At 45.1% G+C, this 13,846-nt stretch overlaps 2 protein-coding genes and 1 non-coding gene across 4 annotated transcripts in view; 2 read left to right on the forward strand and 1 right to left on the reverse strand.

Moving 5' to 3' along the window:
* Nucleotides 1-13,846, reverse strand: part of LOC142578823 (uncharacterized) — a 524,047-nt gene that overhangs the window by 369,487 nt on the left and 140,714 nt on the right. The window lies entirely within an intron of this gene.
* Nucleotides 1-13,846, forward strand: part of LOC142578827 (GSK3-beta interaction protein) — a 613,414-nt gene that overhangs the window by 130,196 nt on the left and 469,372 nt on the right. The window lies entirely within an intron of this gene.
* LOC142580631 (U2 spliceosomal RNA) lies at nt 3,795-3,978 on the forward strand. Its single transcript, XR_012827804.1, has one exon. It is a non-coding gene; the product is annotated as a U2 spliceosomal RNA (small nuclear RNA).

Here is a 13,846-nt window from a genome sequence, read left to right on the forward strand (position 1 = left end):
CTTCGTGAGTACACAATCTCATCGTGAGTAACAAACAATCTCATCGTGGGTACACTGAAGGTACAGAAGTAAGTGTTGCGTGAAGCAGTATCGAAGCGTGCCCTTCTGGCAGCAAACCGAATGAGGATGTTCAAGGGCCAGAGTTGCGCGCTATAAACGGTACATGCCGTGATGTCTTATCTTTAAAGGCTAGCCGTGCCCCGGTTCAATCCTTGAAGCGCGTCGACCTGAGTGACCGTTTATAGCCGCGTGCATCCTCCAGCACGCGCAGGGTTAACACTCTGCGCATGACGGCTCCTACCTTCGTGCGTGCTTTCACGCGCTGTTTGCGTTGAATTGATACACAGCCCGAAGGTCACTTCGCTCGCTGCTGCTGCCGCGATTGCTCACGCCAGCGTTTTGACAGCGACTGTCCGCGATCATCGAGAGCGATGAGTTCATGTTTGCCTGTGCGCGGTGACACCACCCTTATTGATTCAGTTAGTAAGCGAATGTTTCCAAGTTTATACGGCCGATAAAACTACTATCCTTACTTCGTATAGCTGTCTATTAATTTGCTACCGCAATCGATGCTTCGCCTTTTGCGGGAAACTGCGACATCTTTTGCAGCTCATATGTCAAAACCGTGCATACCTTGAGCACTGGTTGACTTCATTCCGGCCACTGCATCGTGTGCCCTAAAGTGACTGATCAAATAGTTTTTAAAGCGCAGCTCTTAGGCGCCCGTTCGTGGGTTGAGCGTCGGCGCCCCCTGGCGTAACGCGGCGCGAACGCGCTCGTGCCCCTGCTCGCGCGTTCGTCGTCGTCTTCTACCACAGCTGACTCCGACGCCGCTCATCGTACCAGCGTTCCCATACCCCCTCCCTCTGCGAAGGCGCTGACGGCACTGGCCCACTGCCAATCGGGGCGGTGATTTTGGATCTCAAATTATTTGCCTCAATATATCGTGAGATGAAAATCCGTATCGAGCTACGTTTAAATTTTGCATTAGGGAGTATCGTAATCATCGGATATTTTTTTTTAACGAAACGTTCTTATTTAGCTAAATGCACATCGTGATTTGTCACGAAAGTGAAATTGGGTTCTTCAATTGGCACAGCAGAAGAGGCGAAATTGCGCTGTCTGCCAATGAAATTGTTGTAGTATTTGTTTGATGTAAAGCAGGAAAGCAGGGGTGCAAATAGAACACCACCATAACCGCACTAATGCTGCCACGATGTTTTCTTAGTACAGAAGGCCGTGAACTGCCAAGACGCGGTGTATAAAGAAAACTTACAATCTTTCACCTCTGTCTGGCGTTGTACTGCTGCGGTAACCTATATATCGTGACTGCCCATTATAGCCGGCAAATCCCGAATTATTAAATAAACTGTAATTGATTATACGCTTGGCTGACACAAAGATATGCTTCTGCACCGTTGCCGTGAACGTTGTGTAGTTCACGCTGTGTAAAACTCCAAACTATTACTTTATATACTATTTCTGTGTCATATGAATACTTGAAAGGATGCAAAGCACCCGTCAGGCTTTTCGTGCCTTTGTATAGGCCCCTGGTAACACTTTGAGAACCGAAGAAGAAATAAGGAAGAAAAAAAAAAACGTCTAAATATAATGCGCCTGCGACCGTCCAGCTATTTCACGGAGACAGTGACAATTGACCAAAAGTAAATAGTTTATGCAGAGCTGCTTAGTTGTTCTCGAATATCCCTGGAAGGCTTAGGTCTCACACTCCATAACTGCACGCTGCATTTAGTGGATGAGGAACATGTGCTTGTATCAGTACACAATCCGCGCGAACCCCCCCCCCCCCCCCCCCCAGTACGGATGCACTACTGGAAACTACTGCGTGACACATTACAGCGTTTTGGGTCAGCTTTACCATGAAACGCAAGAAGTGGAACAAACAGCCAGTTGCAGTCCGAAAGCTGGGTTATAACTATTAGAACACCTTGAAAATCGTATCACTCTTAATTAGGCACTGCGCAAAACAAATTTCTTCCTGGTCGATATCTGCTGAAGATCGAAAAATTATCTCGAGAGGCATGCACATGGTGGCACTGGTCTATGAAAGTGCCCAGACAGCATGTTCAAATGCAGTGCAATAAAGAAAAAAAAACATGTACAGATAATCTGCCTCGGGAAAGAATGGCGGCAGCCAGCGCATGTCGCCGTCGTTAAGAAGGCCATCGACGGCAGGCTATTAATATAAGCCTTTTGTGTTCTTTCAGTAGCCAAGAATTCGGCCAATCAGTGGAGCCGCAGCATTTATGACAGTCAGTTCAACGAATCGAGTGACATATAACTCGCTCGGAGGACTGTATGTAATTTTGAGCCAGCGCCTGCTATGCTTTCGCGCCAACCCCTGGCGCTTTCATATGCAGCAGTGAGGACAATGCGCATTTGCATACGTACCGCAGAGCTCGTTCCTTTGAGCCGCTTGGCGCCGCGGTGTGCTCCCATTCTAAACGGAGGCGTAGCAAGGCTTACGAAGCTATTAAAATTAAGGTCGGCAAGGCGTCGCTGTCTCGCTGCTGTTTGTGCAACCTTGGCGCGCAGCCGTGCCCCAAGCGATTGTGCGCGTTGCCCGTAGCTGCGCAGATCGCTCATGCATGTGGGCAGCGGTCCAACGCGTAACCAACGCCGCAATTCATAACTGGAATGACGTTTGGGCCCGACCGCTGGAGCGCTATAGCCGTGCGCGCAAATGATGAAAACGTTTACCATTGAAGTAGCGAGATGAATAATTGTCCGAGACGCGGAAGCAACTAAGCACAATCCTTGCATGCCGCCCAACACAATAGCCCATATGAGAAAGGAGCATCGGTACATCTATCATTTTGTGATGCAAGACTTTAGTCTAAAAAGCACTTCTTGTGCCCAGTGACGGAGCGGGCTCCAGAAGTGCTCATCTAGCTGTTACTTAACGGTCAGATGGGGAAGTAGCTTGCTCCTGAGGCGTCTGGTCACATTTAAGGTCTGAGGCCACATTGCGATTACTAGTACTTAAACCCTCTTCCAATGTTTCTGTGTTCCATTTCCAGTATTTGCCACCTAATCGAACTCCGTTCCATTTTTCTTACAAATAGCATTGTAGCGCGTGGCGTTTCAGTAAAAGAAAGTGAGGCCCAACAAAGCAAACCGTATCTTCGACACCCTGGAGACAAAAGATAAGGAAAGAAAAAGAAGAAGAAAAGATCAGGAGCCATTGCACTCTGTGAAGATGGATGACCAGTGAAGCTTTAGCACACCACATAACGTTAGACAAGGTTGCATCTATTTTTTTGTATCATTTGGTAGTGATAGTGACCATAGCTTTGTGATTACTGTGATATACGTTGATTGGTTCGGTTAGAACCTTAGGCAGATTCTTGGCCAGAGTTAAACCTTCACCCGACCGTCGTTGAGTAGTTGGGTGACTTGGATCGGTGTGGCACTTCAAGGTAAACTCTTCCAGCGCAAAATGAGTGAACCATTTCGTGTCTAGTTTTCAATTGTCCACATTTAAGCCTCCAACGATGATCACAGGGACAGTTTCATTACGGCTAACCCACGCAAAGTACGTGGTCATGAACTTCTCGATATCATAATTAGGTGCGCCTGCAGATATATACATGCACAGTAGACATGACAATTCCGTATTTCATTTGCACGGCACAGATATCCCCAAAACCGGTGGCATTGTCCTCTTGCGAGTCAAGGGTTATGGTTGTACTCACATACATTTTGTCCTTTGCGTCTGTGGCAACGCTTCCTGCTCGTGAGTCCATGTGCTGTTCCTAAACGATTCCAGTAGTATACCCATCGACTTGAAACAGTGCATCTTGATTCTATTATTATTATTATTATTATTATTATTATTATTATTATTATTATTATTATTATTATTATTATTATTATGGGCGGAGTGCTTGAAGCCTGCTTCACCTCCGCCGCAGGTCGGCCCGGAATTGCAGAACCTCCGGGATCGGCCCACATTTTCGCCCACGCACATATGCATTGGAGGGTAGAGGTATACAGCTTCGCTGTAAAAATTCGAAGGAACCTGAGCACTTCTTATCAATTGTGAATGCGAAAGCATGAATGTCCAATTGAACGCCGCTGAGCGGTCTTCCGAGTTATGAACTCCTCGTGGGCAAGGGAGCGCTTTGAGACGCTTGGTCAAGTTTAGCCCAGTGGGTAAAACACTCAGTTTCTGAGCATGGGGTCGTAGGTTCGAAACTCACTAACGCCAATGTAATTCCGTTCGAATTTGTTCTGTCTATTTACACATTAATTTCTTTATAGTGATTACCGAGACGCCGTTAGAGTGCAGTCGAGAGCTTGCACGGCGCAGATAACGCGGGCTTCCGAGAGCGAGGGCGTCGCTGCGATGCCCCCTCTCTTCACGCAACACCTGGCGCTCCCGTGACGTGGAGTCGCTGCCAGTGGGAATTTAGGTGCCGTTTTTCCAGGCGGCCGACGCCGGTTTTCTTTTGTTCAATGCGCCATTCGATGCTTTCGCACCAAAACACCGGCAGCATCAGCACGGCTTCCGAGATTATGGAGTTTGTGCGTGTGCGGCGCTCTCGGAGGCCATGCTCGCAGCGGCCGAGCAGTCCGGGAGGCGCTCCCGCATCCAGGATGAAAGCGGCGCCAGCGGCAGATGCAAGAGAAGCAAAACAAGGCGGACCTCGCTCTCCTCCCTACGCCAGAAGTCAAGGGCCCAAATTACGAGTCGCGTGACGGAGAAGGCCACCGTTTCGCTAGGGAGCAGTAATATGCATCCTCCTCACCACTCGCACCCTTTCCCCTCTTCTCTCTCCTGACCTCCGGACGAATGCAGGGGTTAGTGCTTGAGGTGCAAGAGGGGCGCGAGGGCAGTTGCGTCCGCGCACGCTGGCAGCCTGTTTATCGCGCGCTGAAGACGCTCGGCTCGTTATCAGTAAGCTGGCCGCCCGGTGTCCTGTATATCGCGGGCGATAGCGGTCGGAGAAGGCGCCGTGTCCTCACAACCGACCGTCAGTTATCGCGGAGAAGAGCGCAAGAGAGAAGACGGCGCAGACTCTGTGGGGCCTCTGCACGGCTTATCGGTGCGGCCGTTCCTGCAGCGATTGCACTTCCATCTGGTATACGGTCGCTGTGGACGAATGTGTAACGGCCTTGCCGGAAGTCACGGATCCGCGCGCGGTCATTTATACCGGGATTCACGAGGCGACGCCGAAAAATCTGAGGCACTCACGAGTACGGCGTGCCATCAGGATTTCTCCAAATCAAGCCCTCGCAATGCATGCGTAAACAAGTGGGGCGTGGGTGCAGTCGACGAGATTGAGCAGATTATGGCTCAGACTGTGCATGCGTATTAACAATAGGGAGAACAACTGTACAAATAGTGTTACATTGTAAAATACAAACAGCCACAATGAATATATATATATATATATAAACGAGAAGAGAGGGGGTTAACCGAGGGGCCTGATTTTTATTAATCATAAGAAGCCAACAAACAATGACACCAAGGAAAACACAGGGGAAATTAATATACATATATATATATATATATATATATATATATATATATATATATATATATATATATATATATATATATATATAGATATTGTTGCGATGACTCACTCGTTTAAGTGGGGAAGTGTGTGGAAGGAGAATAAAGAAGCAAGAAGTTAAGTCAGGCGTGAGGTAACGACCATGCAGCGTCAAGTCATTCTTGGGAGAGTCAAAACAACACCAAAAGCTTTGATCACATTGCCATCTCTGGAAGCCTTAAGATATTTTATTATTAATTACTGATTGCAGAATAAAACGAAGCTTTTTATTTTTAATATTCATCGTGACTGCCCAACGCCTGTGAGGACAAAACACGTGTTCGACACTCCCATCACGGACAGACTGCGTCATTGAGAAAGCTGTAATAATGAAACTACAGCGTCGAAGAGCTCTTTGTTAGTAAAATCATTAACGTGCCTTTCCAAGAGGGCAACGGAAAATAGCAGAGGCCGTAAAACTGTGCCCAGTGCACACCGCACAATTTCAGTAATTATTGTTCCGCACTGCGTTTTTTTTTTCTCTCCAAGCTTTCCACAGTGAGGAGACACTATGTACAGCTGCTCCCAAAACTTCCAAGACCATTTCGCAAGTGACTGCGGTGCTGACGTCGGCCCTTGCATCCGCAGCGCCCATTTCAATCGCGACTTGTCGTCGTCGCTGGTGGTGGTGATCGCGATCCATGTATTTGCTTCATGTATACGCGTAACAATATGGTTCAGAATCAGCATCGGTTTTATTGTGATGATTAGAAAGATTACAAGATGTTAATATATGGACGGAGGTCCCGAAGTCAAAGACGGCAATGGGACCACCTAATTTTTTTTTCTTTCTTTATATATATATATATATATATATATATATATATATATATATATAGCGTATTTAAGCGAACACTTGCCCAATGATCGGGAATTATCTCGCAACTGGTGTCATCCTGAGAATTCGTTCCAAGAGGGACGATCCGCCTTGCCAACGCCACGGCTGTAATTTATGAATTGCGATATGGGTCATAAGGGAATTAGTGATTTTTTGTTAATTGGTCAATTTTGCATTTCAATTTTTTTTGCAAGTAATGTCTGTCTCTTCGTGTAGACCAGCTCATGAACTAGAATTGTGCTATCTGCCACAGGCAACCTTTAAAGATTTTTGAAAGTGTTCGCTGAAGCACCATGTACACAGTGATCTATAGGAGCAAACGGTGCTTAATGCAACCCTTGAGGGACCACGGCACAGCGTTGTCAGGGGAGAGGGAGGAGAAGTGAAAGTTCGCAGAGGAAGAGAGAGGATGAGGGGTAGTAGACTCGACCACGTTCAGAAGCGGCCAGGTGGCTGTCCCCAGCAAAGAGCCACCGTGCTCAAAAGGTGGCGATACCATTTGCACCTGCAAACTCCAGCAGGCCTTGCAGTGCATGGATCTGGAGACGCGCTGGGAATAGCACGTCAGTCTCTGTGACCGCTGGAAGGCCGGGCCTGCGTAGGTGGCGGCGACCATGGGGCGTTCTTGCGCCAAGGCTGGGGAGGCACAGATGAGCCAGCTGCTCCAGGGTCTCTTGCAGGCACGTATGGATCGTCTGAAGGTTTAGACGCTCTGGTGCAACGCTCGGGAAGGAGCTATTCCTATGTGCAGGTGGCGTTGCTATGTTACGGCTGAGGGGTAGTGCTCCGGCGGCGGGAGATGAGAATGGCAGTCGCATTAAATGCCTGCACTCGCACCGCTAGAGACAACACGCATATGACGCTGAATCGGCTCGTACGTAGCTCAGCCACCTATACTACCCCTACAAGTGTACTGGTTAACGGCTGTATACTCAGCAGAATTACGCAATGAAGCAACAAACGCTGCCTAAACATCTCAATGAAAGAAATGTACGCTGTCACGTACACCGTTCCTTTAATAAAGTGAATGGCTTTATATAAAAGCGGTCGGCTATTCGCTTAAATTGACAGTCATCGTCGATGGTTTCTGCGCAAATTCGTCCGTATTTTTTTATAGTTTTATGGCATATCCATCCCTTTCAGTGGCGACAAAAGTTATATTTCACAGCAAATAAAGAGAGTGCGGTTTGCGAAATCGTCTTTTGTGTTCTCTGCTCTGAGATGGAGGAGGTAACCATAATGACGTCAAGTCTCGCGTGTTAGTGATGAAGTCTAGATATAGCGAGGCTCCTTAATGAAAACTAGAGAGGTTTGCCTGGCAGAACGGCTGGCATGCGGCTCCAGGTTATTGCGATCGTAAATGAAATGATACACTCAGGACATACTGCCATAACACGCACGTAACGCAACATGCATCTCGTTGAGACCAGTTTCTCGCAGGAGAGTAAAAGGTGCCTTCGTAACGCCGGGCGCACCTGCGTAGCTCAAGGTGTGAATCCTGATGTACATTTAGTGCGGTCATTAGGACAACCCTAGTTGTAATAACACATGCTGGGCTAAGCGCCACACTGCTTGCCAAACTGCTGTGTATAAACCCATCTGTGTCTCTGAATAATCCATTCTTGCATCAGCCGGGTGTCCGCCCGCATCAGCCATATAACACTATATACGAAGTGCACTTCTTCGATCTAGTACAGTTGATAAACTGTAGACGAGTGCAGTGTCCGTATAGAGCCAATGCACGTCTTACAGAGATTGGGTTCTGGGAGCGAACGCCTTTTGTATCAATAGGCATATCATTCTTTCTGTTGGCCGTCCCATTGTTGGCTGCAGGTCCACTTCCCCGAACGACATGTCAGCTTTCTTGGTCACTTCAAGACTGTGCAGTGCCACGGCACTTGAGGTCAGGAAGACGGAATAGCAGTGCTCACGTTACGTTTTTTTTGTGGCCTCAGGTTCCGTCGTTGCTCGCACCAGTTGGACCATTATTGATTTGTCGTTATAGTGATTCGGTTGCTGTTACAGCGGAAGAAACACCGCGTCAGGCTTGCGAAGACAGAAAATGGCTAAACTGGATGAAACAACGGTAAACGCAGACTATATCATCGCTTTCTACTTCTTTAAGTGCCGTGCTTACGGCTTGATTTATCTCATTTTATTCGCCACCAAACTGCCCAGATCTACATTTTGTAGCTATATTCTGATGAGGGAAAGTTCAAAGGAACAAATAAAGAATGGCTTAAGTTCAGTGGAGTTAGCTCTGGCGGTGCACTAAGCACTAACCACCTATGTCGCTCTACTGCCGAGCAAGCACCAGGTTGCGGAATCCGTAATTGATTCGCTGTTCCGACGGTCGTATTCCGATGGGGGTGGAATGCAAAAACACTCTCGTACTACGCTTTGAGTGAATATTAAAGAACACCGGGTGGACAGAATTAATCCGAAACCCCGAACCACTGCGTCTCCCATTAGCCCGCGAATTGCTCTGGAACATTAAACCCCCTAATTAATAAAATCTTTCTTCCTTCTTCCCTAATCTTTCAATCCATGTGATCACACTCATTCCGTGGCTAATTCACTACGAGGTAGCCTCATAATTCTTTTTTTACTATGACAGCTGCTGCTTTGACATCGGAAACTGGGCTCGCGCCGTCGGTACCGCGCGTTCGGAAATATCAACCGCAGCGGCAGCGCGTCGAAGTCCTGTGGCGAGAAAAGCGCGCCAACTAATCCTCTCGGATGCCTGGAGTGCAAATAGTTCAAAAAGGCGTCGACCTAGAGCGGCTGCGTTATTGTTTGATTCGTACTGTAAGCCGTTATAAAAAAATGGCAAGAATAGATGGAACAAAGGCGGGACGGATGATCCGGTCGCGCACGAAGGTTTTTCTTTTAAATATTTTAAATATTATTAATGGTATTTCGGAGATCTTGTCACCTTTAATTGGGGGTGGCTACTACTTTTTCACATAGGGATTAAAAACAAAGGAATAAATCATAATAAAAAATAAGGAAATCATAATAACACAAATTGCAGTCACGTAAGTACACTAATGGCACATTATAACTGAAGGTTAACTACAAATGATAAAACACAAATTTCAGTGACGTAAGTACACTAATGCCACACTAGAACTGAAAGTCAACTGAGAAACACAGCAACATAAAGTCCACTCACATATGTACACTAAAGTAAACACGAAGTACGGTCCCATAATTAGACTAAAATCAGGGCACACAAGAAAGCACGGATTAGGTTCATATGGAGGTACATAAAATCAGGCATTGAACTGGCCAAAGTAGGAAAAAGAAAGGACATAGAATACGCTTATATATATGATAGCGCACGAGCCCTGTCACGTGTCTTTATTTCATATTTCGTGGGCTTTCTTTAAACTCCGAAAAAAATCACTACGCAGCATGCACGTTGCCACAAAACATCGAATCAATCGTTTCTGAACCTCCTCTACAACACAACGAAACGCACTTGGCCCTAAGATGAATATCAAAGATGTTGCATATTTGATCTTAATTAATTACCTATTAAGCGGAATGTAAAAAAAAAGAAGAACTGTAAGGAGCGCCACATGACGGCAGATCATATGCCATTAGTTTTATTCAGCTGCAGCTAACCACTTTCTTATTTTAAATCTTTGGCACAAGTTACGTGAAACACACTGTATATGACTGGCTTTATCTTATAGACTGCGTATGATGCGTCACCAACTCATTATTGTTGTTTGTATTAAATGTATAAGCAAACACCTCAAATGACCAGGAAAGAACGTTGTTGTGCAGTTGTTAAGTACAGTCGTATAGTTTTTCTCGCCGGTTCATGCCCCAACGCACACGCGAACACGAACATGAACACAAGCTCACCTACTCTCACGTTAAGTAAGGGGATCTGAGGCCCTCGATTTTTGTTGTCATTACAACCCTATATGAAGAGAGGCAACAAACAACAACAATGAAACCAGATAAAGCTTAGAGGAAGCTAACTGTTATTTTTCCTTGAAATTTAGAAAAAAAAATAATGAAAAGGAAATCAAAGCGGAAGACAGCTTGCGGCAGGTGGGCGTGGAACCCACATCTTCCGTATTACGCGTGCTGTGCTTCACCAATTAAGCTACCGCGAAGGCCACGCACCCGTCCCCTTTCTTGGCTGTCTGCGTATGTGCACTATAGTGTTAGCCAAGGCCAATCACGGCCATGGCGGCGGAGGTGGAGCATCCCACCAATTGCAGGCGTCTACGCTTCCAATGAGCATAATAACTAAACATAAATATAGTTTCTCCTACGCTTTCATATGGTCGCACAAAGGAAGGAGCGCGTAGGTACGTTTTCGGTCTTTGACAACGCACGAAGTTGAGAGGAAATGCTAGGCAAACAACAACTATCTGAAAACTTCCTGTGTTCTGTAATGGTCACTCTCGTATACTGCTGGGGATTGCTAACAAAGCTTTCCCTATAGTCCTCCTATTAACGCTTTGTACCTCACTATTGGCATTCAGCTAGCTGACATTTAGAAATACGTGTGTTTACGTCTCAAAGCGTAAACAGCGTTGGAGCGGCATTTCAACAAAGGCAGTCAAGGGGAAGCTGGCTTCTCGTGCGGAAACGCTTGAGTGAGGACATTACAACGCCAGTCAATACTGTTCGTTGCATTTTTCTCAATTCTTGCGAGATCTAGGTAAGAGACAAAAAGGTATTGTAATCAAATTTATTTATGGTTGATAACGGTCTTTGTTTAAGCTGGCATCAACTTCTAATTGCTCTCCACACAGAATTCTTTATCACGCAAAATGCTTTGTGTGTCTGCAAATTTGTGGTCCGATACAGTTTCTCATCTGTAGTGTTGTTGCCCCAGGTACCTCTTATACCGTAGTCTTCTTTTTTTCTAATTCGAATCATCTGAACATTAGGATTCAGTAGCATTTTACCACAACCGACGTTACTATAGTCATTTCTGAAATAAATATGAAAAGAAGAAGCACGCCTTCTTTTCCAAGCAACATAAAGCTTAGGTAATCTGATACTTAGCATCTAACACACTGCTAACATTTCTTAATGATTGAACGCCATGTTTAAGATGGATAACGACAACTGCACAAATCATTATTAACAGCAGCTCGACAGGAAGACAAAAGACGGAAACGAAGTGAATATACACTCAGTTTCTGTCTGTTGTCTTCCTGTCGCCGCTGAAGTTAATAATAAGTCAACACCAACAATATAATCCGATTTTAAGTTATTCTGTCAATACTTACACGAACTATTTCACATAGGTCCTCTAACTGGTCCGATCCGAATGATGAAAATTGCGACGTTATATACAGATAGGGCAGTAAAAACAAGACCCACGGCGCGCATCTGCCCTTTGCATATATGACAGTGACAGTAAGGAGGGTAACGCTGTGCCGAAACGCTCCAATAACCCGACAGTCATAAGGCAGACAGCTACTCATTTTTACTGGACACCGTACCCCCCTAAGCAAAAATATAAGGACCGCAGGAATTCCGTGATAAAGCCGATGTTTTTCTCCGCCCATGAATGTAACTTGAAATCGAGAACTGCAGTCCTAACTTGGCGTTGCAAACTTTCCAGTGCACTCGTTAGATTTCAGTTTGTGCCTCTGAGTTACGAATAAATTCAGCATTTCCGGCGAGTCTGTGTAGTTTTTTGTAGCCATTGACAGTGCGAATGATTTGTTCTGCATTTTCTTCATCGCCCACTTCGCCTCATGAGTGACGATAGGAAAAAAGAAAGAAAGAAGAGCCCTTTAACAAGGCTGTTCAAGTGCATGTTCAGCAAGGCCGAACATACGATGGCCTTGCGCTTGATCGCAGCAGAGTGCGCTACTCGAACTTCTTCGAATGCTGATACATGTCGCGATGATCTCCTGCCACGTGCAGAGAGCGACCGATATCGCCAACAGTGACAAGAAAGAAAGAAAGAAAGAAAGAAAGAAAGAAAGAAAGAAAGAAAGAAAGAAAGAAAGAAAGATGAACTAGGCTCCCTTCTAGGCTGTTCTCTGGAGCCGAGTGTAGACGTAGCATTTAACGTCCATGTGGAATGGTAATGGGAGCGCGCTGTGTTCGCTAACCGGAGAGTCTACGTGTGTATCTACGAAAAAAAAAATTATGTAGTCCGTGAATGCGAGAAAACTGTACTTTTGTGCAGTCTATCGGAAATGGAAATCGCACAGTCAATGTATGCGTGTTTGACCAGTGCAGTGCAAAGCCATGTCGTAGGGCTGTGCAACAATATATTTTACAATTCTTGCTGATACCACGATTTCTAAACTATTGCTCTACGAGCGCACATGTTAGTTAATAACTGATAAAGGATATTATGTTAACCTCACAAAGCTGAAACACCATTCTACATCAAAGAAAGTTTAAAAAAAAATTGTTCACATTTATTTCTGCCCACCGAGAGTACATGCGTACAAAAATAAATTATACTTGAGTAATATAATTGGTACGATAACTAATTAAGCAGTAATTTGTTTTCTAAGATATTCACAACTGAAATGTATTTACAGCACATTGGAAACACTTCAATAAACTTAGCATTATCTTTCCAGCACTTATATCAGAATTGTGAGGTACCGAATTCAGCGAATCAAAAACTTTACCTTGAGCATTGTGGTGTTAAACCGGATTAGTAGAATGCACTTAGGGAGTAAGACAAAGGTCGGCCTCAACGTTAGGGCGCAGGCTTCGAACTGCAAAATGCATGAAGTAGAAGCAGAAGTGGGTGGGGGGCGGGCGACTCCACCACGAAGTTTCCGCCTTATCTCCCTCGTGATGTCGTGAGTTACGACGTGGTCAACTCGACACTAGTAAATTGGTTAACAATAATCAAGGATCGCATTCCTTTATAAGCGAACTGTGAGCTCAAACTAACCTATATTGAAATCTTTTCCGGCATAGAAAGAACTGCCATAACGCGCTATCTAGTGCATTGGAATCTGTGACATCACAGCGACGCTATGGTTCGGACAAAAAACATAAAAAAATAAAATGATACAAAAAGAAAAGGTTAGCTTTCCCTTATTTTTTTATTGATTGATTTACTTGGATTAAATTGGAAATATTGGCAAATATTGCATCGTCGGCATCTCCGGAAATAACAAATTGTTCATTGGTCAAAAAGGATGGTAACATGATGTGAATATAGGATGTTATTTTTTTTTTACTGCTCCAAATTTAAACGAAAATGCATGTGACAGAAAGCATAATTACAATCATTGAGCCAAATTACACGATGAGGGGGCGGCCATCACTTTTAAGAGAAATCGAAATGCTTAATTCAATAACTCACATAATAACACTAATGAACTTTTGAATTATTTTATGGAATATATTTGAATATGCAAATTGTAGATAGCGAGTTCGCAAGGCATGTCCAGTAAGAACGAATTCT

This window comes from Dermacentor variabilis, chromosome 4 (genome assembly GCF_050947875.1).
Source record: "Dermacentor variabilis isolate Ectoservices chromosome 4, ASM5094787v1, whole genome shotgun sequence".
Classification (NCBI taxonomy): domain Eukaryota; kingdom Metazoa; phylum Arthropoda; class Arachnida; order Ixodida; family Ixodidae; genus Dermacentor; species Dermacentor variabilis.